The following is a 23,791-nucleotide window of genomic DNA, read 5'->3' as shown; positions in this document are numbered from 1 at the left end:
GAAGTAAACTCTTTGTTTGACATTTAATTCTACACATATTTTGGAGCATTAGGGATGATAAACAGGGTCCAGCCTGTTAAGCAGCCATCAGATTAACCGCTGACCCAGTGAATATTGTCGCTTCCACTTTCTAATGGTCACCAGCACCCATGCTACCTCCCATCCAGTCCTTGCTTATTGCTTACAATAGGAGATGCTATTCTTAGTTTAAAAGCCTAATATTTTTCAAAATAATGTTTAAAAGAAATTGAACAATAGTAGTATACTTTATTTTAGTATCATTTTAACTGGTCATTGTGCTATCCTACTGAGAATCTGGTCCTGAACTAATGGGTTGAGAGGACGTCCACTGCAGACTTCTCTGCCACTGGAGATTTCCTTTACCGGGCGAGTTGGCCGTGCGGTCAGGGGCACGCGGCTGTGAGCTTGCATCCGGGAGATAATGGGTTCGAATCCCACTGTCGGCAGCCCTGAAGATGGTTTTCCGTGGTTTCCCATTTTCACACCAGGCAAATGCTGGGGCTCTACCTTAATTAAGGCCACCGCCGCTTCCTTCCATCTCCTAGGCCTTTCCTATCCCATCGTTACCATAAGACCTATCAGTGTCGGTGTGACGTAAAGCAAAAAAAAAAAAGAAAAAAAAGGGAGATTTCCTTTATTGTAGCCATTCTTTTACAGCACTAATTCTGGTGAAATGTCCAATTATTTTGAAAAACTCTTCAATCTATGCAATGTGTCTGTCAAGCCTTCCCTCATGAAACTTTATTGGATATCTGTCTCACAAAAGGTATAATGGTGCAGTGAAAATAATGTGTGTGTGAGAGAAGAGGGAATAGAGTTTGTTGATGGCTTAAGAAGGAATTTCCATTAATTTACTGAAACGTGAGAGCAATAAGCAATGGATTTGACCATGCAGAATTCTTTGATTGGAAAAGCATTGGAAAATTTCAATCCAATACAGTTGAGCAGCAGCAGCGATCGGGAATGAGAAGTGGGAGAGGGGGGAGGGCACAAAATGTCATGGACAACAAAAAGTACCGGATTTGAGGGATATATCTGGCATAGGGGCTTACACCAAAATTTAAGAAAAATAACTACAAAATGGTAAGTTTTGTGATGCTCTCTGAGCGAATTTCGACAGAGAGGTAAAGGTTCACAGTCTACGAACTCAACTGCGGTAATAATAGTTCTTTTGAGATTTTGATCCAATGCCATATAATAAAACTGTCACCAAAGGAACGATAATTACACACACTACTTGCTGTGGCACTATACGAATCGGTGAGTCACTAGTGACATTTTGTGCGTATTTCACTAAGTGTTTTTCTTGACATTTAAAGACATTAAAGGAGAGAATAAGCTGATAAAACAACAGGGTTTGTACATTTTTTGTAATAATTCATAGTTTTATGCGGCTAAGATGAAATAAACGTGTAATGTTTCTTCCACAAAATAGGCTGGAGCAACTACCACCCGTAGCGCGGAGTCAGACGCCGATACGGTCGGGCATGGAGGAATAAAAATTTCGGATGTTCTCCCGAAGAACATCCTGTCACAACAGGCGCAACAAATCCTTCAGATCTGCTATAGTTGCCGCTTCATTCACCTTAAAGGACATGGGTCCGAATAAGTAAAATTTCCACCTCTGGAGAGGTAGGCTATATGGGCTCAGAGGTTCATTCAGCTCAGACCAAAAACTAGAACCAGGTTAATTCCAGTGAGTAGGGGTGGGGATGCGGGTGCGAATGTGGTTGACATAAAGCCTACCCACTCTAACTCACTTAGCGTAGAGGTTAATTACGAATAGTGGAAGCCTTGATTTTTCACTCTTCTAAGGGCCTTCATGGCCTGTACGTACATCGACGCATTCTCATCCTGAACAATGCTATCCATTCGACATATGCGCTGTGTGTGTTGCCTACATAGCCTCTGGCGCGTTCTTACCAATGGCGTAGTGTCAACAGAAAACCTATACCACCAGATCGAAGTGATAAATGACTATGAACAGGAGGTGAGCAAAATTGTGAATGAAAAATATACTGATGTGATGTAGTTGTCCACTAAAATATAATTCAACGAGTATTCGCCAGGGAAAGGAAATTTGATATCCTTGGACCATAGTTAAATGGATTTTTATTAAACTACTGTCGACCAAAATAATATGGTTGCTCGGGTTTGGAGATTGTTTATGAAATAACCAATAGGCCTACAGAAAATCCAATAGCACCAACAGTTTTCTAGTTTCATTTCACATTAGGTCATGTAGGTTTTGAATGTTTAATGTATAATATGTGTTTGTTATTTTTATATATATAGAACGCAAATGTACCCATTTTTAAACGTGTTTCAACCATGCGTCAACTTAAAGACGTTGTTTCTAAAAAATCCGCTATCTGATCGAATCCATATTTTAAAACAATATACATTGGGATATTTTACATATTATCTACACATTTCAGAATGTTATGTTTCCAAACAAAAAGGTTGTTATCAATAGGGTAACTTTTTCTCGGCTCGGGATTGTTGCAAAACTGCGTTCTTGGTAATGATACTAGCATACAACCACGACACGAACGTTATAAAATAATAATCATGCCATGATTATCATTAAAATAGCAGTTATGTAGTATTGTCTTAATGTATTCTTGCTCAGCTTAAAGGTTTCGTGTTATAATGTCAGGACAGTCTATGAAATAGACTTCTCTATCGCTGGAGATTTCCTTTACTGTAGCCATCGATGATGATGATTAGCGGCAACGAGGTGGAAAAGATTAGGCTCCAGTTGTGCTGATGGTGTGCAGCAATTGAGAAGAAAGAAGGCACAGTACTTCGTCTGAACTCTCAAAGGAGAATGTTATACTGTATTTTACTTTGGGGAAGTTTAACAGCACTACTAGATATCCATCTCTCTATCAAGTTATCACTCCGAAGGCTCATTGGATCATCAAATAGAACTACTAAAGACCACCAAAACAGCCGAAGGCGCTATAATGTCGAGTACTTAGCAATATAAGAAGTGAGGTAGATTGCCATTGCTTTCCTCCGGGCCAAAACTTCTGTTGAAGGACAACTAACCCCAATGTCCAGATGCATGTGGTCGTACTCTGAATGGCATTACTCAGCACCACTCATACCTCTTCTGGATAAAACATATCCAATTTGGAGTTGGTTAAGTCTTTATAGAAAAAACAGACACGAACCTTAACTTATGTTTGCAGTTTCTGTCCACTGTTTCTTTACTTCCTAAAGATATATCGCCTGGATTGTTTTCTCTCCTCTATTCATTGGTTATTTTGCGTTAACACTTAAAATTTTAAACTAATATTGCAAGAAAACTACTAGATAATGCAATGACACGAACTAAGTGAATTCCCTCAAGTGACGAAGCTCTCTGCAGGTACATTTCCAATGAAAGTTATACCGGTATGTATGCACCTTTCAAACGAGTACCAGTTCTCTTCTCAGTTTTAAATCTCTGACAGGGCCGGAAATCGAATCTGGGCTTTCGATGACGGTAGCCAATAGAGCTAATTGTTACACACAAGGGTCGACTGAACAGAACTTACTATAGGCCTACGTAAAACGAACGGGGAGTGAAAAATGAAATAAGAACCAAGAAATATTAAGAGCAGCTGTATAATTAAATGTTAACACAAATAATTCCACTCAACCATTTTGCACAGTTACAACGTATAATACGAAACAGAGGAAAAATGCAAACGCAATACTGTGACAGGATTACTTTTGAAATATATTGTACCAAACGAAGTCCGGCCTTCGGTTCAGAGGGTTTCACGTTCGATTCCCGGTTGGACCGGCAATATTAGCCGCATCTGGCTAATTCCTCTGGGTCATATCAATCTCTTCAAATATTCGCAACAGATCACATTATCAGTCAGAGACACGCGATACTGATCATATCCCTCTACGTACGGTTGGCGTCGGGAAGGATATCCTTCCGTAAAACTGTGTCAAATCCAAAATAACGTCGACCCTAAATAATTATGGGGAAAAGACCAAGAAGAAGAAAACTGAGCCAAACCATCTTAATCCGATGACTCATGGTATGCGCAGTGTTAAGTAAAATGTCGATAAACTTACATTACCAGTAATGAATGTATATTTATGACATATCTTTAGTTCGTTGATTTTGACTGAAAGTGTGGTTGAGCATTTGTTTTATACCGTCTATACTCAGTTACCAGCAAAAGGTCGAAAAGCAAGCCGCCAAGTTGTTTTACAAACAAGAGGAAAAAATTCCATTCGTCAGAAGGAAGAATTTCTTGTTTTCATAGCAGTCTGCTATTACATACTTTAACATTGTTTAATTGGATAGTATAGATAGCGCATAGAAAACATCTTCTGCACCATTGTAGGGATAAATAACTTCACAACTATTCCTATAAAATAGATTTTAACATCTCAATAAGCGTGTAACTTAATTAACTATAATATCCCGCGACATTATTTCCATATGCATAGAAATTGATCCGCAGGGATACGAATCGAGGGCTATGAAGATAACCAGCTATACGGAAAACAAAACTCTGAGATTTACCGATGATATTGTTATTTTTTCTGAGTTTACAGAATATCTGGAGAAACTGAACACCTCGGTGCAAAATCGGTAAAGACCATAAAGTAAAATTTTACAGGAGACAATATCATTCCAAAATTTCCAAATGTGCATGAATATCAAAGCAAAATGTTCGCACAAAATCTAGAATAATTGTCGGGAATGCTGTGTAGTTACAAACATTTCTGTGCTTTTCGTTTTGTACATATACACTTTTAGGATGATGTTTCATGTTTCTTGACCTGAAAAGATCCAGTGCCATATTAATCATAGTAAAATAGTATTAATTTGTTAATTACTTAAGAAAGAACCTTAAAGGCCGTTTCTACTCAGATTACTTCCTACATAAGACGACTGGTTCGTTAATCATTGCAAATGTGGAAGTATGTATAAACATATTTGTATACGCATATGTGTACACACATACTTAATTTTTATTTCCATGTTAAAGATAATACAGACAAAGGACTGATTTAAACGCTGCAAAAATGAAAAACGTAACATAGTTAGGATTATACATCTTGCAGTTGTTATAGCGTTTAGTCTGATTCACTTAAGTCATTATTTCCTTGTTCTGTAATGTTGCATGACTTAGGGCTAATGTGTATATTAAACCCTGCTAACAGTTTGGCACGTACTGTTGTGAAAGCTTTCACAGAGCTTTAAATTTAGTTATCTTGACTGGCATTGGACTGTGGTAGCAATTCACATGTAATAAACACCACGTACAATTTCACTCATGCAACAGGGAGTTGCATTCATTGTATTCCTTCTTCACCGCTGACACAAATAATGTTACTGCCATCTAGCAAGAAGGTTTCAGAGCAAGATTCAGACAAATCCGGACTTGGCCGGTAAATTCGTGATGCAGTCAAGTCCCTCTCTATGACAGAGACGTTATTTATAGGTGAATAGGCCTATGTCTAATTCTCTTTTTTTTTTTTTTTGCTAGGGGCTTCACGTCGCACTGACACAGATAGGTCTTATGGCGACGATTGGATAGGAAAGGCCTAGGAGTTGGCTCAATGGTTAAATGGTTAGCGTGCTGGCCTTTGGTCCAGAGGGTCCCGGGTTCGATTCCCGGCCGAGTCGGAGATTTTAACCTTAAATGGTTAATTCCCTCGGCTCGGGGACTGGGTGTTTGTGCTGTCCCCAACATCCCTACAACTCACACACCACACATAACGCTATCATCCACCACAATAACACGCAGTTACCTACATATGGCAGATGCCCCCCCATCACCACCTCATCGGAGGGTCTGCCTTACAAGGGCTGCACTTGGCTAGAAATAGCCACACGAAATTAAAATTATTATTATTATTATTATTATTATTATTATTATTATTATTATTATTATTATTATTATTATTATTATTATTATTATTATTTGGGTACTAGAATAATCAATGAGGACAGAATTAGGGAGTGTAAAATGTAGACTATTGTTAACAAGGCCTTTCTTAGGAGAAGAAATTTGTTCACTTCAAACATAAATAATAGGAAGATTGTTTGGAAGACTTGTGTGTGTGTGTGTGTGTGTGTGTGCGTGTGCGCGTGTGCGTGTGTGTGCGTGTGCGTGTGTGTGTGTGACACATTACATGGAAGTGAAACATGGGCAGTATTAAGTACAGAAGGAAAAAGAATAGAACATTATGTAATGTAGTGTTACAGAAGAATGCTGAAGGTGAGATGATAAATCGTATCTCTCGCCGGACTGAGTGGTTCAGACGGTTGAGGCGATGACCTTCTGAACCTAACTTGGCAGGTTCGACCCTTGCTCAGTCCGGCGGTATTTGAAGGTGCTCAAATACGTCAGCCTCGTATCGGTAGATTTATTGGCACGTGACAGAACTCCTGCGGAACAAAATTCCGGCACCTCGGCCTCTCCGAAAACAGTCAAAAGTAGTTGGTAGGACGTAAAAACAATAAAATTATTAAATCGGATCTCAAATGAAGATATAATGAATCGAGTTGGTGAAAGGAGAATGATTTGTGGAAATTTGACCGGAACAAGAGCTAAATTGATAGAATGCATCTTGGGACGCTCAGGATTTGTTCAGTTAGTTCTTGAGTGAGCTAGGGAGGGGAGGGGAGGGGAGGGGAGGGGGGAGAAGGGTGAGAGCAATAGGGATAGACCAAGGTATGAATATGACAAATAGAGTCGATGCAAGACGCAGTAACCGCGTACAAATGAAAATGTTAGCACAGGATAAGGTGGCATGGATGCTGTGTCAAACTGATGGTCCAAACAATGACAGCCCAGCTTGACTTGACCACCTCAGAAGGTAGAACGCTGGCCTCCTAAGCTCAAGTCCGCGGGTTCGATCCTGGTTCACTCCGGATACTTGAAGGTGCTTTGATACGTCAGCTTCATGTTCGTACATTTACCAACACGCAAAAGAATTCCCGTGGAACATTACCCCACCTCGGCGTCTCCGAAAACCAAAGAAGTAGTTAATGGGACGTAAAAGCAATAGCATTGTTATAACAAGAACAACATTTTGCTCCATTTTAAGAAGACGCGATTGATTAAGATATTTGCGCAATATAGCACACACTACCGTGCGCGAGACATCTCTTATGTTCTGTCCTTTCTTCTTCTGACCTGTGAGAAGACTCCAACTCATTCAGGAAGCTGTGGTAATAGAAAGCAAACACTGGATACATAAGTTGACTTTGCTAATGAAGAGCCACTTTTAGCTGTCATTCAGCCTATGTTGACTCTACATCGAGCGGCGAGTTTCTGTGTTACGCTTCTTATTGAAGGTCAGCCTGGCGACACGCCAAGGTTTTTTTAAAATTTGCTTTACGTCGCACCGACACAGACAGGTCTTTTTTGCGACGATGGGATAGGAAAGGCCTAAAAGTGGGAAGGAAGCGGCCGTGACCTTAATTGAATCGATTATTTCAGAAACCAGTCAAGCGCCAAGTCTGTCATTTTTGAGAAAAATGAAAAAAAACTGTCTAGCAACAGACAAAATGTTATGGTAGGGGATTTAATATTTTAGCTTGAAAGTATTATGCCATTTAACACTTTCTATCTAAGGAAAACTATTTCGTGCTTATTAACTTTGCTGTAAAAAATCCGAAATATTGTCCACTTAACTGGTTTCTGAAATAAACGAGTGTTGCAAACATACTTTTGTGGAATAATTCTTGAATTTTGAAAGAATTTTGTCATAAACTCCATATTTGTAGAAACAGAAAATAATTGAATAGGTTTAGACTACAAATATAATTATTAAAAGGATGAAATCAGCAATGCCTGCTTATTATGACAGGATGTAATTAATCCTCATAAACAAACTCCACACCATATTCTGTCCCTGCAGTAGGCCATTGTAAAATGCTGTCGTAAAACTGTTCATATCTTATCATGTAAGGTTTTAAGGCATTTAGGTCACGTATCTTCTTGATATTGATGGGCACATAAAACAAACAATAACAAAGAAATTTAATGCAGGGCTCAGACCAGGTGTTTCTTTTCATGAGTAAGAAAGATAACCGTCTCCTTTCATCCTGGCATTTCGAATAATATTACGCGTGTGAGTTTGTGTGTCTACCACTCCTCGTTTCCTTTTTGATACAGGTTCGTCCTCTGAACATTCAGACATATCACTACTATTATAAAAACACTGCACTAAACAAAAGAAACACTTTTTTCAATCAGTTGTTCGGAAAACTACGAATATGCCATTCAAGAAACACAATACAATATAAACAGCTGAATTCAGAGCAGCAGTGCCAACCGGAAAGGTGCGGCACATCACAAAATGTACCAGCTGTTTACTGCAGAAACCAGCCAAGCGGTGTCACTTAACCTGTTTCTGAACTAAATACGAAATTCAGCGTAATGCCTGACCATTGTAGGAGGACGTTTCTTGACTGGTTTCAGCACCAAAATGTGCGTATACCTTGCTAGTAACATATTCTGCAATTAACTCATTTTTTCATTTTTTGGCACTTGACTGCTTTATGAAATAATCGATTCAATTAAGGAACATCCCCAGCATTTGCCTGGTGTGAAAATGGAAAACCACGGAAAACCATCTTAGGACTGCCGACAGTGGAGTTCGAACCCACTATCTCGCGGAAGCAAGCTCACAGCTGCGCGCACGCGAAGTTGTGGTGTCAGTCATAACATATGGATAGGTACCCAAGTATAAAATTACTGCGGTTCCTTTACTAAGTAGTTATTAACACGAACACCTGAATTTGAGGATTTGATTGCTTGAAGCATCCATTAAAGTCACTGATGAGTTTGCATACGCCGTAAGACAAATTATTTTGCACCGAGCTCGATAGCTGCAGTCGCTTAAGTGCGGCCAGCATCCAGTATTCGGGAGATCGTGGGTTCGAACCCCACTGTCGGCAGCCCTGAAGATGGTTTTCCGTGGTTTCCCATTTTCACACCAGGCAAATGCTGGGGCTGTACCTTAATTAAGGCCACGGCCGCTTCCTTCCCACTCCTAGCCCCTTCCTGCCCCATCGTCGCCATAAGACCTATCTGTGTCGGTGCGACGTAAAGCAAATAAAAAAAAAATAAAAAAAATTGCATCTCGTCCGGAATGAGTCAGAGAGCACATAAGGGATAGTCCCGAACTCTTCCTCAACATTTCCCTCTCTCCTTTATGGTCAGTTTTGTTCCTCTCCTACTGCTACCCAGTACATCCACGGTAAGAGGCGACTGGAAGGGGACCCCAGGGGCTTTCAACTATGGACCGTGGATTAGTGATATTGCTTCCACCTATGCCATGCTCTTCACTCTTATCCGACTTCCCTCGGTCAAGTCTTGTTCTCTACCACCTTGACTAGTATTAGGTTTGCGGGAACTAGGGAGGCTTCCATTTTCACGCCCTTCGTGGTCTTTCCCACTATTTTGCTGACATCCCCATTATTCAACGGGTTGAATCTCTCCCACTTCTCCTCTGATTCGTGTTAAGAGAGGACGGTTGCCAATGGGTGCTTGTTAAAATATTACCCCCAACACCACCATATATCTTCTCCTCTCTCTCCATTTTCCTTCTCTGCATTCGCTTCTACATTGAAGGAGGTATTTCGGTATCTTCTTGGCTTTATCTTAATGTATCTTCGTTCATAAATGTACTTAAACTGTATTAGATAGCCCGCCTGGTCACCATGACCGTTAAAGCGCCAATTCTCTAAGGTCTGACCCCGTGCTTAGCCGGTTCGAGTCTCACTGGTAGAAAAATATCGCCAGCAGAATGTTGACCGGCAAGGTAGGAGAGGTGCTGGTATACACATTTCTAATTACTAGATTACGTGCCAAAAACCTAGATTCAATTTCAAACCTCTTTGCAGTGCTCGTACGGAGTGAGGGCATATGACGCTGTTGATGGTGATTCGTCCATCAGTTGGTGACGTTAAGCTCTGGTGCTATTCGACTGGTTGGATTGTTTTATCAATATTATTGCTATCATTGTTATCATATTATTATTATTATTATTATTATTATTATTATTATTATTATTATTTGTTTTATTTAAGAGTATTTTTTTGTTAGTACTATAGAGTATTAAATAGAAGAAAGGGAATACTTCCCTAACTTTGTAGGATAAATAATATATATTTCCTTGATGAACGGCTCAGATGGCTGAGCCGAGTTGTTGGGTTGGAACTCAGCTCAGTCCGGTAACATTCGAAGGTGGTCAATAGTCAGCCTCGTGTCTGTAGATATATTGGCACGCAAAATAATTCCTAGGGGGTAAAATTCCGGTACTTTGACGTATTTTGTTTCAACACGTGGAACCACATATGCCTAAATACAGTGAAGTGCTTGTAATATTGTATAATTTCATTAAGACACTTTTCAACATTTCAAACAAGAAACCTGTCTTAAACAGGAGAGCGTCTTACAAGGATTGTTTGCAAAGTACCTGGTATAATATTGATATAATACTGAATGAGACCGAAAATTTAGCCGTAAACAAAGTTTTAAGTAGTAATTTTAGCTGTTCATAATGGTAACCGTACATGTGTATAAGTCTTAATAAAGAACAATAATAATGTTATTGGCTTTACGTCCCACTAAATACTGTTACCGTTATCGGAGATGCCGAGGTGCCAGAATGTTGTCCCGCAGGAGTTCGGTGTATTTCAGCACCTTCGGATACCACCGGACTACTCCGTGGCTGAATGGCCATCGTTGAGGCCTTCGGTTCAGAGGGTCCTGGGTTCGATTCTCGGCCGGGTCGGTGATTTTAATCGCGTTCGATTACATATTCTGGCTCAGTGATTGGGTGTTTGTGTCTGTCGCAACATTCTTCACATTCACACCACACTGCCAGCCACCACAGAAACGCACATGCGGCTGGTATCTGGAAGGGCATCCGGCTGTAAAACAGGGTTAAATCCACAGGTGTGGGAAAAGCGTCAGAAGAAGGAGATACCACCGGAGTAAGCCGGACTGAACCCACCAACTGGAGCTCTGCCGCCTGAGCTACTCAGCCCTACACTTAATAAATCTATCTTTTAAGGAATAACGCCTAGAATTTTATTTTTTTAAATTTTTTTTGCTAGTTGTTTTACGTCGCACCGACACAGATAGGTCTTACGGCGACGATTGAACAGGGAAGGGCTAGGAGTGGGAAGGAAGCGGCCGTGGCCTTAATTAAGGTACAGCCCAGCATTTGCCTGGTGTGAAAATGGGAAACCACGGAAAACCATTTTCAGGACTGCCGACAGTGGGGTTCGAACCTACTATCTCCCGAATACTGGATACTGGCCGCAGTTAAGCGACTGCAGCTATCGAGCTCGGTGCCTAGAAAATTGCTCCCTTACCAATGTTGAAACAAAATAATGCCTGGTTCTTGACTCATTTTCACTTTATCGACAAAATATGTCAACAATTTCAGATAAACAGATGGAATAAACATCCATAACACGTGGTGCAATAAGCTGTTTTGACCCTTTTTAGGAGTATGCCTCATTCGTCAATAGAAAATGTTTCCTATGTGCTTTAATGAACAAATTGGCTCGACAACATTGATATCGACCTCCAGAGTTGTAACATACGGTCACTGATCCACAATCAGTTCGAAGGGCCAATAGGCTACTCAATAGCATAATGAAGTATGCCTGGAAGAAAGCTATATTTCCAGTTGACTGTTACCTGGAAGACTGAATATTCGAATTGCTCAAGTCCCAAATCACAAGTGGTGGTGGTGGTGGTGGTGGTGGTGGTGGTGGCGGCGGCGGCGGTTGGTTTTTTTTAGAAGGGAATACTTCTATCCCCCAGTTTCATATCACCTGAAACTGAGGAGGAAGTAATCATTTATTGTAAACCAAAATGTGTGTTTATACATTATTATTTTTTTTTTGCTAGGGGCTTTCCGTCGCACCGACACAGATAGGTCTTATGGCGACGATGGGATAGGAAAGGCCTAGGAGTTGGAAGGAAGCGGCCGTGGCCTTAATTAAGGTACAGCCCCAGCATTTGCCTGGTGTGAAAATGGGAAACCACGGAAAACCATTTTCAGGGCTGCCGATAGTGGGATTCAAACCTACTATCTCCCGGATGCAAGCTCACAGCCGCGCTCCTCTGCGCGCACGGCCAACTCGCCCGGTATTATTATTATTATTATTATTATTATTATTATTATTATTATTATTATTATTATTATTATTATTATTATTGTGCTTTTACGGCCGCATTGGACCACTGTAGTCAATTTCTGTCCGGTCTTCTATGATGTTTTATGTTTTTTTTAATTTTCTGTTCTTCCAGTACTTCTTCATTCTATCTGATCTTCGTTGTCGTTCTTCTTCTGAAAATGCCCTTTTAGTTGTTTCTCTATTATCACATTTTGGTAGGAATCTAATTTTACTATTCTTCAATTTATTTAATTTGTTTGATTTACTCTTTAAATCCTCCAGTGTTACGTCTAATTCTTCCATGTCTTCTTTTATCCAGACAGGTTGTTTTTGTTTCCAAAACTTTTTTAAATTCTGCGTATTAACCTGTCTTGAGGTGTTCTCAACATATGACCAAAGAATGATATTCTCTTCTTTCTTATGAAATCCGTTATAGGTTCAATTTCCTGATATACTGCTGCATTTGGGATGATACGCCATTCTACTTCTTTTTTGTACTTCTTATTAATGCATGTTCTTACTATTCTTCTTAGTATTTTTAAAATTTTGTCTATGTTATTCTTTTGCTTTAGTTTAAATAATGTTTCACTACCATAAGTTATTTCAGGTTGGACTACAGTCTTATAATGGTTCAATTTTGTATTTATTGATAAACATTTCTTGTTGTATGTATTTCTGGTTACATTTTGGGCTCTGGATAATTTATTCGTTCTCTCTATCCAAGAATTTTTTTCATTTACATTGTATGTTATAGTTTCTCCAAGGTATTTGAATTGTTTTACAATTTCTATTTCTTTCCCACATATCAGAACACTGCTTATTAAAAGGGGATCTATTGCCATTATTTTAGTTTTTTTCAAATGAAACAGTTAATCCTATTTTTCCATCAATAATTTGGAGGCTTGTGATTTGATTCCGAGCTTCATTAAGGTTACTAGCTAGCAGTGCCAGATCATCTGCAAATTCTAAGCAATTTAGGCTAATTTCATCTTTAGTGTATCCTGTCTTTATATATTTGCTATTCTCTTTATACCATTCTCGCATCAAGTATTCCAGAGTACAATTAAACAAAAGTGGTGATAATACATCACCTTGTCTTAGTCCTGTTTATGTATTACTACATAAAACATTAGGCATACGGTACATTTAAACGTATTAACTATTTCAATCCAATTTCTAAATTGTAGTTTTTTTATTTAAAGTCTATTGATTTATTTTGTCCTAGACGTTAACAGAGTTACAATGGGTCAAAGTGAAACTCATACACCACTGTAACTAGTATGTGTTTATGAACAGAAATGTGGACAATAATTTATGTTCGCATTTTATGCGTGGAACAATAAAGGTACAGCGGCTCACATAAGTATTCGTCCGTCTGCCCTTTTCATATATTGAACACCAAGCTCAAGGTACGTTAAGAAAAGAATAAGCAGTGGATATGCAATATATACTTACAATAATAACGGCAGAATATACCCTCTTGTATGTAAATATTCTTCAATAAAAAATAATGAGTGTGGTTGGGCTAGGAAATGGCAACGCAAAAGTATTCGTCCACCTTGTGCACTGTATGTGTATAACGATCACAGCATTGAGGAAGTCAGTCACATCACGAAGCACAGCCAATGAGTGATACAAATGTGTCAGTGAGTGAACATCTAGTGCATGCCCCAAGTACAATGGGTAATATAAGGAAACGAACTGTTGTTGAACACGAACGAATTATACATCTCCACCAAATTGATGATCACAGAGAAAACAGGAATACCGCGAACTACCGTCGCAAGTTTCATTCAGCGACATAAGACCAGTGTAACTGTGCGACCAAGAAAGCTGACAGCACGAGAAGAGCGAAGCATTATACGCACCGTCCAGCAAAATTCCCATGTGTCTGAACCTGTGCTTCGAACAGGTGTACAAACCTTCACTGGGAAGAACATCAGCACAAACACCGTACGACGTGTGTTACAGAGCTGCTTTACAGCGCCGTACAAGACAGAAGCTTGACGTGAACCGTAAGAAGAGGCTGGCATTCGCAAAGAGCCACCGGCGTTTTGGAAACACGTGTTATTTACTGGGGAGAGCAAATTCTGTTTATATGATTGCTCTGGAAAGCGGCGCGTATGGATAAAGAAGATCGCCGAGCTCTAAAATCAAAGTTTGCAACCAACCGTAAAATATAGAGAAGGTTCCATTATGGTATGGGGGTGTATGTCGGCGGCTGGGGTTGGTAACTGCCATATAATACCTGAACGGATTGATAAGATGCTGTATTTGAATATTTTAAAGCAATACATATCACCCAGCGTATCAAAATTGTCTTGATAGTGGGTACTTCTTACAGCACGATAATCACACTGCTCGTGTTGTTAGGAAATGGCTACTCTACAATACACCTCATGAGCTGCAGACACCACTCCAGTCCCAGACTTAAACCTCATAGAGCATTTATGGGCGGAATTAAAATGTAAACTGAGCAAGCAGCGAATTATTAAGAAACTCTGAAGCAATACTTCATGGACGAATGGCACAAAATAGGCCCGGAAATGACAGAAAATCTGGTGAGATGCATGCCGAAACGTCTTCAAGTTGTGATTGCTTCCAAAGGACGTTCGACGCGCTGCTGATACCTGGGAAATGACTGTACATTCTTCGAGCTCTTACCAGCTACAAGGTGTGTTTATTGCCGTGCACATTTATGTGGTTTTCTTTTTTTTTTTTCTATGCGTTTAAAGTTGCGCCAACTCAGACTGTACTTCTTTTAGTGACGATAGCATAAGGTAAGGCTAGTACTGGGAAGGAATTGACCAAAGGAACAAAGAAATTGACAGCCCCAGTATTTTCCTGGTGAGAAAATGAGAAACCACAGGAACATATATTTAGGGCTGCCGATAGTGGACCTCGAAACCTTCATCTCCTGAATGCAAGCTAACAGCTGCATGACACGAGCCAAGCAGCCAATTCGCTCAGTACATTTATACTTACAGTATTTCTTTATTAACATTAATGAAATTGTGCATTTACGGCTATGGACTGATAAAAGCAGTATAACAAACGCTATCTACAGGTGAACGTTTTGTCTTACCAGAATCTAACAGTTACTTTGCGAACGTTAGATGGGTATCACCTTCTGGCGTAGTCTTCTACAGCTAGAGATAGCATAGAACATGTTCGAAGTATCTATTCTCAAGATTAATATAAAAAATGCGTTGTTCTGCGTTGCCTTGATATCGGCCTGTAAAATTTTCAACAAGTCTCAAATTTAAGTAAATTCTGTCATGTGAGACCTCTGTAGATTCGACTGAAAGCCTATGAAAATGAATGGCTTTTAGTGCCGGGAGTGCCCTAGGACAAGTTCGGCTCGCCAGATGCAGGTCTTTTGATTTATCGCCCTCAGGCGACCTGCGCGTCATGATGAGGATGAAATGATGATGAAGACGACACATACACCCAGCCCCGTGCCAGCGAAATTAACCAATTAAGGTTAAAATCCCGACACTCCCGGGAATCGAACCCGGGACCTCTGTGACCAAAGGCCAGCCCACTAACCATTTAGCCATGGAGCCGCGCTGAGAGTCTATAAGATTGCGCGACGTAACAGTTCGACAACAACTCGCGTTGATACTCGTCAATGGAAAATATTTCACAAACGCTTTTGTGAGTAAATTTGGCTCGACAACATTGATATAGGCCTTCAGGCCTCCATATAAAGGGGCCCATAGACGTGCAATATTATTGCGCAAAATGGATTGTACAATATATTGTTAGCTGCCTATAGACGTACAATATTATTGCACAAAAATCGAGTTTGTGCAATAAATAGAATCGTGTGGAGATAATATTGATAGTTGTGCAATATATTGTGCAAAGCGGTCATAGACATACAATATGAGTTGCAATATACAGTCAGTCCATGCCGATATTTTATTTGGTGATTATAATGAGTGACACTGATCTTTGCTGCGTTTTGATCGCCATGGGCGTAAGTGCCAAAAAGAAGCAGAAACGGAAAAAAAGCACAAGGGCCAAACAGTGGTTTCTAGACAGAGAAAAACACACTCATGAAAATTTACTCAATGAACTGAGAAAATGGGAACCAAATGATTTTCGAAACTTTCTGCGCATGAATGGTGAATTGTATGATGAACTCCTCGCTTTGCTCTTAACGTTCCACAGAGCCGGAAGGCCATGGTACACTTCGATAAACTCCAAAACTCCTCCTTTTTACCTGCCATCACGATACCTTCTCCAACGCTTGTTGATACCAACTGGTGGGAGGACGGGATATTGCACAATATTGCCAACACACAGCACAGTATTTTGCGATTCGCGCAATATATTTAAAACTTTCTTGATTTCGTACAATATATTGCACAACCCTTCAATATTAAATACACACTATCAATTTTTTTCACAAACCCCGATATTGCGCAATAATATTGTACGTCTATGGGCCCCTTAAAGCGGGAAATTTTATGGGCAAGTTCAACATACCAAAGAAAAGGTTCCTATTGATTAGGAGCGTCTTAAAAGAGCTTAAATGTCCGAACTAATAAATGCCAATAAAGGTTTTAATCTTACAAAGAGAAATAATATAAATGAAAACGTACTTAACGTCAACCAAAGACGTTATCTATACAATAGATACCTCTATGGTAGAATACTACAACATTAACTAAAGAAGTTATTCTGTGGATAACCTTTGTGGTAGGACACCAAAGAAGTTATCCTATAGATACCTCTGCGGTAGATAATATACAACAAGAATCAAATAACATATCGTGTGGATAATTCCGTGGTAGGACACTACAGGACGTGAACCAAAACCGTTGTCCAATGGATGCCTCTGTGGTAGGACACTACATAACGTAAACCAAGAAGTTATCCTACGCATACCTTTGAGGTAGGGCACTACAGAACAATAGCCAAATTAGTGATAGTGTGGATGTCTTTGTAGCGAGACACTACGGAACGCGAACCAAAGAATTTATATCTGTGGTAGCACACTACAGGCCGTGAACCAAAGAGTTTATCCAATGGATATCTGTGTGGTAGGATACTACGGACATTTCTGTGGAAGGACACTACAGAACGTTGACTGATTACGTTTCCCAGTGGATACCTCTGAGATAGAACACAACAGAACGTGAACCGAAAAAGTAATACACTATATATTTTGCTAGTTGCTTTACGTCGCACCGACACAGATAGGTCTTATGGCGACGGTGGGATAGGAAAGGACTAGGCGTGGGAAGGAAGCAGCCGTGGCCTTAATTAAGGTACAGCCCCAGCATTTGCCTGGTGTGAAAATGGGAAACCACGGGAAACCATCTTCAGGGCTGCCGACAGTGAGGCTCGAACCCACTATCTCCCGGACGCAAGCTCACCGCGAGGCCAACTCGCCCGGTATACACTATAAAATTCCCTTAACAAGTAAATAGTAAGTAATCTTGCAGGTTTACGTGACGATTCATATCGTGATCATAGCCATAAACCCTCCAGTTTTAGGTAGAAACGGAACCGGATGGACGTGACTTTTTATTTCAAAATTCTCGCGTGCATTGGCCGGAATTCAAATCATGGCCTCCTTAGTGAGAAGCCAGTGACTAAGCCATTCGGCTTTTACGCCCCTCTCTCTTAAAAAGCTGTGTCAGGATGTGAATCAGGAAGAATTGAGCTCAGTCCAAAGCCCAGTGGAGACACTTCCAGAAACGTATGTCATGGTGCGGACAGAACGGTAATAGTTTGTATAATTTGTGTTTAGATGCAGTCTGTCGCAACTCCGACATACTGGCATATTACTGATTATCGGCATGAGATTTCTCCACAGTTAAGTGGTTGGTGAAAAATATATTGGCGTATAGTGCTGTTCAAGGAACCCCCTCCCCTCCATCCCCTTTCAACTTTCTACTAAACATGATTGACAAGTTACTTACAGCCCACTGAAATATGAGTGGAGGCTAACTCTTAACCCTTCCTCTACAAGGTCAAGTCTCTAGTCACATTACGTCCTTCGCCTCTCTTTATTTACTCATATTACAACAAATGTTGATAAAGGAGTCTATTTCAAACCCACTCATAGAGAGAAGCAGTAAGGGCTGTTTGGAGTCAAGTGTTAGTTAAGTAAATGCTGAAAACTTACGAGAAAAAAAAAAAGCACTATTGCTATCTACGGTCATGGACCAGTTATTCTGTATGCAAGTGTACTTCTTTATATCATTTCTAAACATCTCAACTTCTACGCAAGGAATCGATCGAGCACACCATTACCACCGCGGCTAGCCAGCCACCCACGGGGACGGTACCTCTGTTTTACTTATTGCGAACTCTGTAACACTGTATATTTACATGCAAAAATGAGCTGTAAAATTTCAGTACTTACTGTTGGCATAATAATTATTATTCTAATCAATAATGGTATAATTATATAGTCAGACATTGACATATAAAATGTCTGTACTAAGAAATTCACAACACATTCACTTTTTATTTTGTTCATCTTATTCCTCTAACTCAACAGAATTCATATTTTTATTTTTCTTCTCAACGTCTCTTCTCATCCACCTCTGTAATTAGCTTGATGTTAGGAGCTCGAGGAACCATAAATATTTTTTGTCAACTTCTGCAATACCTTTGGGCTAAATAGAGATTTTATCCATAACATCGCCATGACCACACTCAAGAAGTCCATCATGATCTGCAAGAACCATGCTTGCGGACGTCAAATAAACGTTTGACGTTGACTCTTTTACCTACACTTAACTTCATACGATCTCATTAGCTACTGTATCTATATCCATTATTGTTGTTAAGGTACTCTTTGTCCTTGGGCAACCTGCAGCTGTTGCAGGAAGATTGTATAATATAAAAAAAAAGAGCATTTTAATTCTACTTCATTTCCTAAGCCTACTACATGTTCTGTCACCGTGCAAACATCTCATGACGAAGAGAAACAAGATCAGATAGAAGAAGAAAGAGAAAAAGATTTCAGCGCTACGCTAGGAGTGTAGTACGAAGAAGCAAGTCTCCGAGTCTGAATAAGCTCTTCATCCTCTATGTACATAAGAGTTTTTTGGCCCTTTTACCCTATACTTACCCCGTTTAGCCTGTTAACATATGTAATCCCTTTAGTCCTTAAGCCTATTAAAGCCCTTTAGTACCCTTTAACCCTTTAAAACACTGTAGTGTCCGTTAGCCCTTATAGTGCCCTTTAGTTCTTTAGTGCCATTTTGTCCTTTAGTGCTCTTTTGTATAGCAGACATCTTGTCTAGTAACCCTTGCGACAGCTCCCCAGCTTTTAGGTCCTAAGTTACAAGTTGTGAGCCGCTGAGGTAGCTCTCAAAAGTTAGACTCATAAGAATAGTGTATTGCAGCCATCTTACCTAATAGCCCTTGTGTCAGTTCCCAAAAGTCAGGCCGATAAAAATAATAGGTCCTAAGTTACAAGTTGTGAGCCCCATGAGGTAGGTCTTTAGACATAGGTCCAGTCTGGTTAGGTTAAGCCTGTTAGGTTAAGCTGGCACTGTTGAGCATCGAACTCACGTCTGCTATGATAACGCCCCCTGTGAGGTTAAGGCTGGGGTCAAACCCGGGCCTGTAATCTTAAGTCTGCACGTTATGACGTCATGTGGAGTTAAGCATGCACTCTTAGCCAGGACATTCCGGGAGGAGGACACCTGCTCCTCCGCGTGAGGCGTGAGGACTCGGCAGAACTTAATCCTACTTTCGAGGTTGATTATGTTCGGCTCCTGGTCTGAATGGTCAGCGCCGATGCCTTCGTTTCAGAGGGTCCTGGTTTCTATACCCGGCCGAGTCCCAAAACGCATCTGGTTAACTCCGCTGATTTGGAAACTGGATGTTTGTCTGTCCGAACATAATACAGTACTAACGCACACAACACACCACACTACCAACCACCACGGAAACATGGAGTGAATACATCCATCCGCATACTGTCGATGTCATGAAGGGTTTCCGGTCGTAAAACAGGGTCGAGCCCACATGTACGCTACAGGTCACATCCGTGTGTGGGAAAAGAGACAGAAGTTTTTTTTTTTTTACAATTTGCTTTACGTCGCTCCGACAGGTCTTATGGTGACGATGGGACAGGAAAGTGGAAAGGAAGCGGCCGTGGCCTTAATTAAAGTACAGCCCCGGCATTTGCCCGGTGTGAAAATGGGAAACCACGGAAAACCAATTTCAGGGCTGTCGACAGTGGGATTCGAACCCACTATCTCCCGAATACTGGATACTGGCCGCACTTAAGCGACTGCAGCTATCGAGCTCGGTGAGGAAGAAGTAGTTCAAGGTTGAACATGTCGCACTTCGAACGCGAGCACAGTGCACACGCACACATGATATGTATCATCATGTCTATTCAAACACATTGTTAAGGCACGGTAGTTAAATCTCCGCCCTGGGCCTCAAAACATGCGAGGCTTGGTTGGTAACTACACAGTCCAACCTGTTTCTCGTAATTCCACTTACTTTACCAGGCTCCCGTCATCTTTCTTATAACACATTTCTCTTCCAACCGCGACAGAATTAGCTTTGTGAGGCTTACAAATACATTCGTTTTACCTTTTTCTAGAAATCTTTCCGCTATTTACCTACATGTACTCGTATGAATTGGAATGCTTTCTTTTCCTTCTTCAGAGTTACTAGAAAGGACTGTCAAATAACAATACCATAGCATCACCAAGAGACTTCGTCCGACTTCTCGGCTGTATGGTTAGCGAAGTGGCCTTTGGTTCAGAGGGCCCTGAGTTCGATTCTCGGCCTGGCTGGAGAATTTAACCACGGTTGGTTAATTCCTCTAGCTTGGGACCGGGGTGTTTTTGTCCATCTGTTCATTTACCCAGATCACACTACAAACCACCACATAAACACGAAATAATAAATACATCCCTCCATATAGGGTTGGCGTCAGGAAGGGCATCGGCTTTGAAACTAGGCTTAATCCACATTAGTGCTAGCCCCAGATAATGTGTAAAAGGCCACGAAATAAGGCATTTAGCAGTTCTATATACTACAACGAATCATCTTTTTGTGCTTTCTTTAGCTTCGTTTGATAGATCACATCTTCCTTTGTCTCTGTACCAGTTTTCACACAAAAACTCTCAGTACTTTTTCTTTTTACATATTTGTATTTTATTGATAATTTGTAGCCTCTAGTCAAAACAGTATGAGTGGCATATAAGCACAACACTGATCTGTACCTTGCATATTGTTTGAGCTGAATTCTTTACCCTCTTGGTCTGCGAACAATCAAACTATTTTCAGCTCATATTCATAACTTAATTGGATGGTTCAGTTGAAAAATTAAAAATCCTTTAGATGTATTGTAGCTTTTCTTAAGGATTAATCAAAATGGCCATATTGTTAAGAATAAACCACTGCCCGTTTTATCGATCTAATTTAATTCAGGCTGGCCCAATTAGCAAGCACACACACATTTGTACAATTATATTCAACCATGAATGACCACATTTCACGAATTCCTGCCTATGTACAATTTCTCTGTTCGGCTCGCTGGATGGCGATAATTCTGACTGACAGCGTACCTTTCATTTTCATTTCGCTTCGCACGCTGAGTCACTTCGTACAGCAGCTGCACGCAGACAGGTTCGAACACAGGGATGTTGACTATCACAACACGTCTGCTGTTTCACTTGGTTCAACTCCGGACGAATCCGATGACTCGCAGTCAACACAGTCACTTCAATTAACTCACAGTGAACGTGAATGCTCCACACAGTGAACTGCTTAACACTGATAACAGCAACAATTCAACAGTGCCTGATATGCTAGGGGAAGCATAATACGACCCAGTTTCCGCCCGACAATAGATTTAGGACGTCACATGTTATCCTAGGAGTATACTGATGATGAGACGTCCTAGTTCACGCTCGACGATAGAATTAGGAAGGTATTGTGTACATAAAGATTAGTGTTAGGGTGTACAGATTTTAAATAAGCCCGACGATAGGACTGGGATGTCAGCTGTACGTACTCAAGTCTCAGATTAGAAATCTGAAGAGGGTTAGATCGGTAATAATGAGGCCAACTTGTGCGCAGCTCCCGACAGCTGGGAGGTGCTCCCTAAGATATGGCACCGTTATCGGCAAATGAGGGTTGCCCAACATTGGATATCGACCTAAGGGTGATTAAATATTTTACTGTAATTCTCCATGCGTGTTGAGTTTAAATAACTTCGAGATTTTATTTTATTTTACGGACTTAATTGTTTTGTCGTTCTTACGTCCGTTTCGCTTTGATAGTGTGCATATTGACACTCAATGTATTAGTGTGAGACTTGAGTTGCGAATGTGGTTTCGATTCGTCAGCCAGTAATATATTTTATTTTCAATCTTTGTCGTACTTTCATTTGTATACGTAGTTGAATTCGATTAAGTGATAACTTTGTAGGTAGTGTGTTGGGACAAACAATAAGTAGATGGATCTGTAATGGTAGTCATTGTTTAAGAAAGGAAAGAATTCTTAAGTTTGTTGTATTTTTCAATGTGGACTGGTAATTTTATTAAGCATAACGTAACCATTTTCTAACCTGAAAATCGGTTTGATAATAATACTTTTCAAGTGATTTACCACTTTTAATTAACTTCAGTGTTTGGCATTTCTTCTAAATGCGTGATGAATAAGTGTTTTCTGCATTTCGCAGTTTTGTTCCTTCAGAACGACGTAACGTAAGATCCTCGCGGATCGTGGTGTTGCTGGTTCCTTCTGAACAGCTGTCTGGGTGATGCACATTTAGCATCGGTATTATTTTATAACTTAAGGGTGTCACGAACGACAAATACATGGTGGAATTATATTTCAATTGTGAATGCTGCTGTTAACTCTTAGTGAACACCATGCTTTCCCATAATATTTCGCAACCTATCCAAAGCAACTGATAGTTAATTTGGCTCGATTAAGGGTCCATTCGGCGGGTGTTCCGTATCCGTAAGGGTATTCGACTGGTGGATAACCTTAATTGAGAGGAAATCAGGCGTTCTACTTGTTGAAGGTCAGATTTTCCACGGATCGAGTGGATTAATTCTCAGTTCTCGTTTGGAGTATTAGGTGCCCGGTTTTCAGGTCTTTCCTTTTTCAGTTTTTCAGTTTCGCTGTCCACCAATTTATTACTTTCCCCGAAGCAACTCTTCGATATTGTGAGAAATAAATCAACGCTATGCAATGTGACTGCGTTTGAAACATTCAATAAAAAATGATTTATAATTTTTTTTATTTCAAGGATTTATATTAAAATAATAATGTTTTCGTGCCATTTCGAATTTAATAAAAGTTAGTAAGCACATATTTGCTCCTCGTTTCAAGTAGTTAGGCTCTCTTCTGAACCCCATCGTTTGGTTAAGATCGTGACCGAATTTCTTCCCGCAACGACCCATGATTTAAAGGTTCAATATTGCTCTGTTGTAGCAGCTGTGGCCGACCAACGATGGAATGGTAAGTTCAAGGGTTCAGTAAAGTAAGAAAGTTCATTGGCATGAAGCATCATGCACCATATACAGAGGACTAATGCAAATTGTCTACTAGTAATGTTGATTATTTATGTATTGTAAATATCCTATAAAT

The 23,791-nt window shown here is 40.2% G+C and overlaps 1 protein-coding gene across 1 annotated transcript in view; it reads right to left on the bottom strand.

Annotated features, from left to right (window-relative positions):
- The window catches only part of LOC136857037 (serine protease snake), a 131,649-nt gene that overhangs the window by 39,732 nt on the left and 68,126 nt on the right, over positions 1-23,791 (bottom strand). The window lies entirely within an intron of this gene.

The sequence above is a fragment of the Anabrus simplex genome, chromosome 1, assembly GCF_040414725.1.
Source record: "Anabrus simplex isolate iqAnaSimp1 chromosome 1, ASM4041472v1, whole genome shotgun sequence".
Lineage (NCBI taxonomy): Eukaryota > Metazoa > Arthropoda > Insecta > Orthoptera > Tettigoniidae > Anabrus > Anabrus simplex.
Note: the sequence above shows the minus strand (reverse complement) of the source record. Positions and strands in the feature narration are given on the sequence as shown.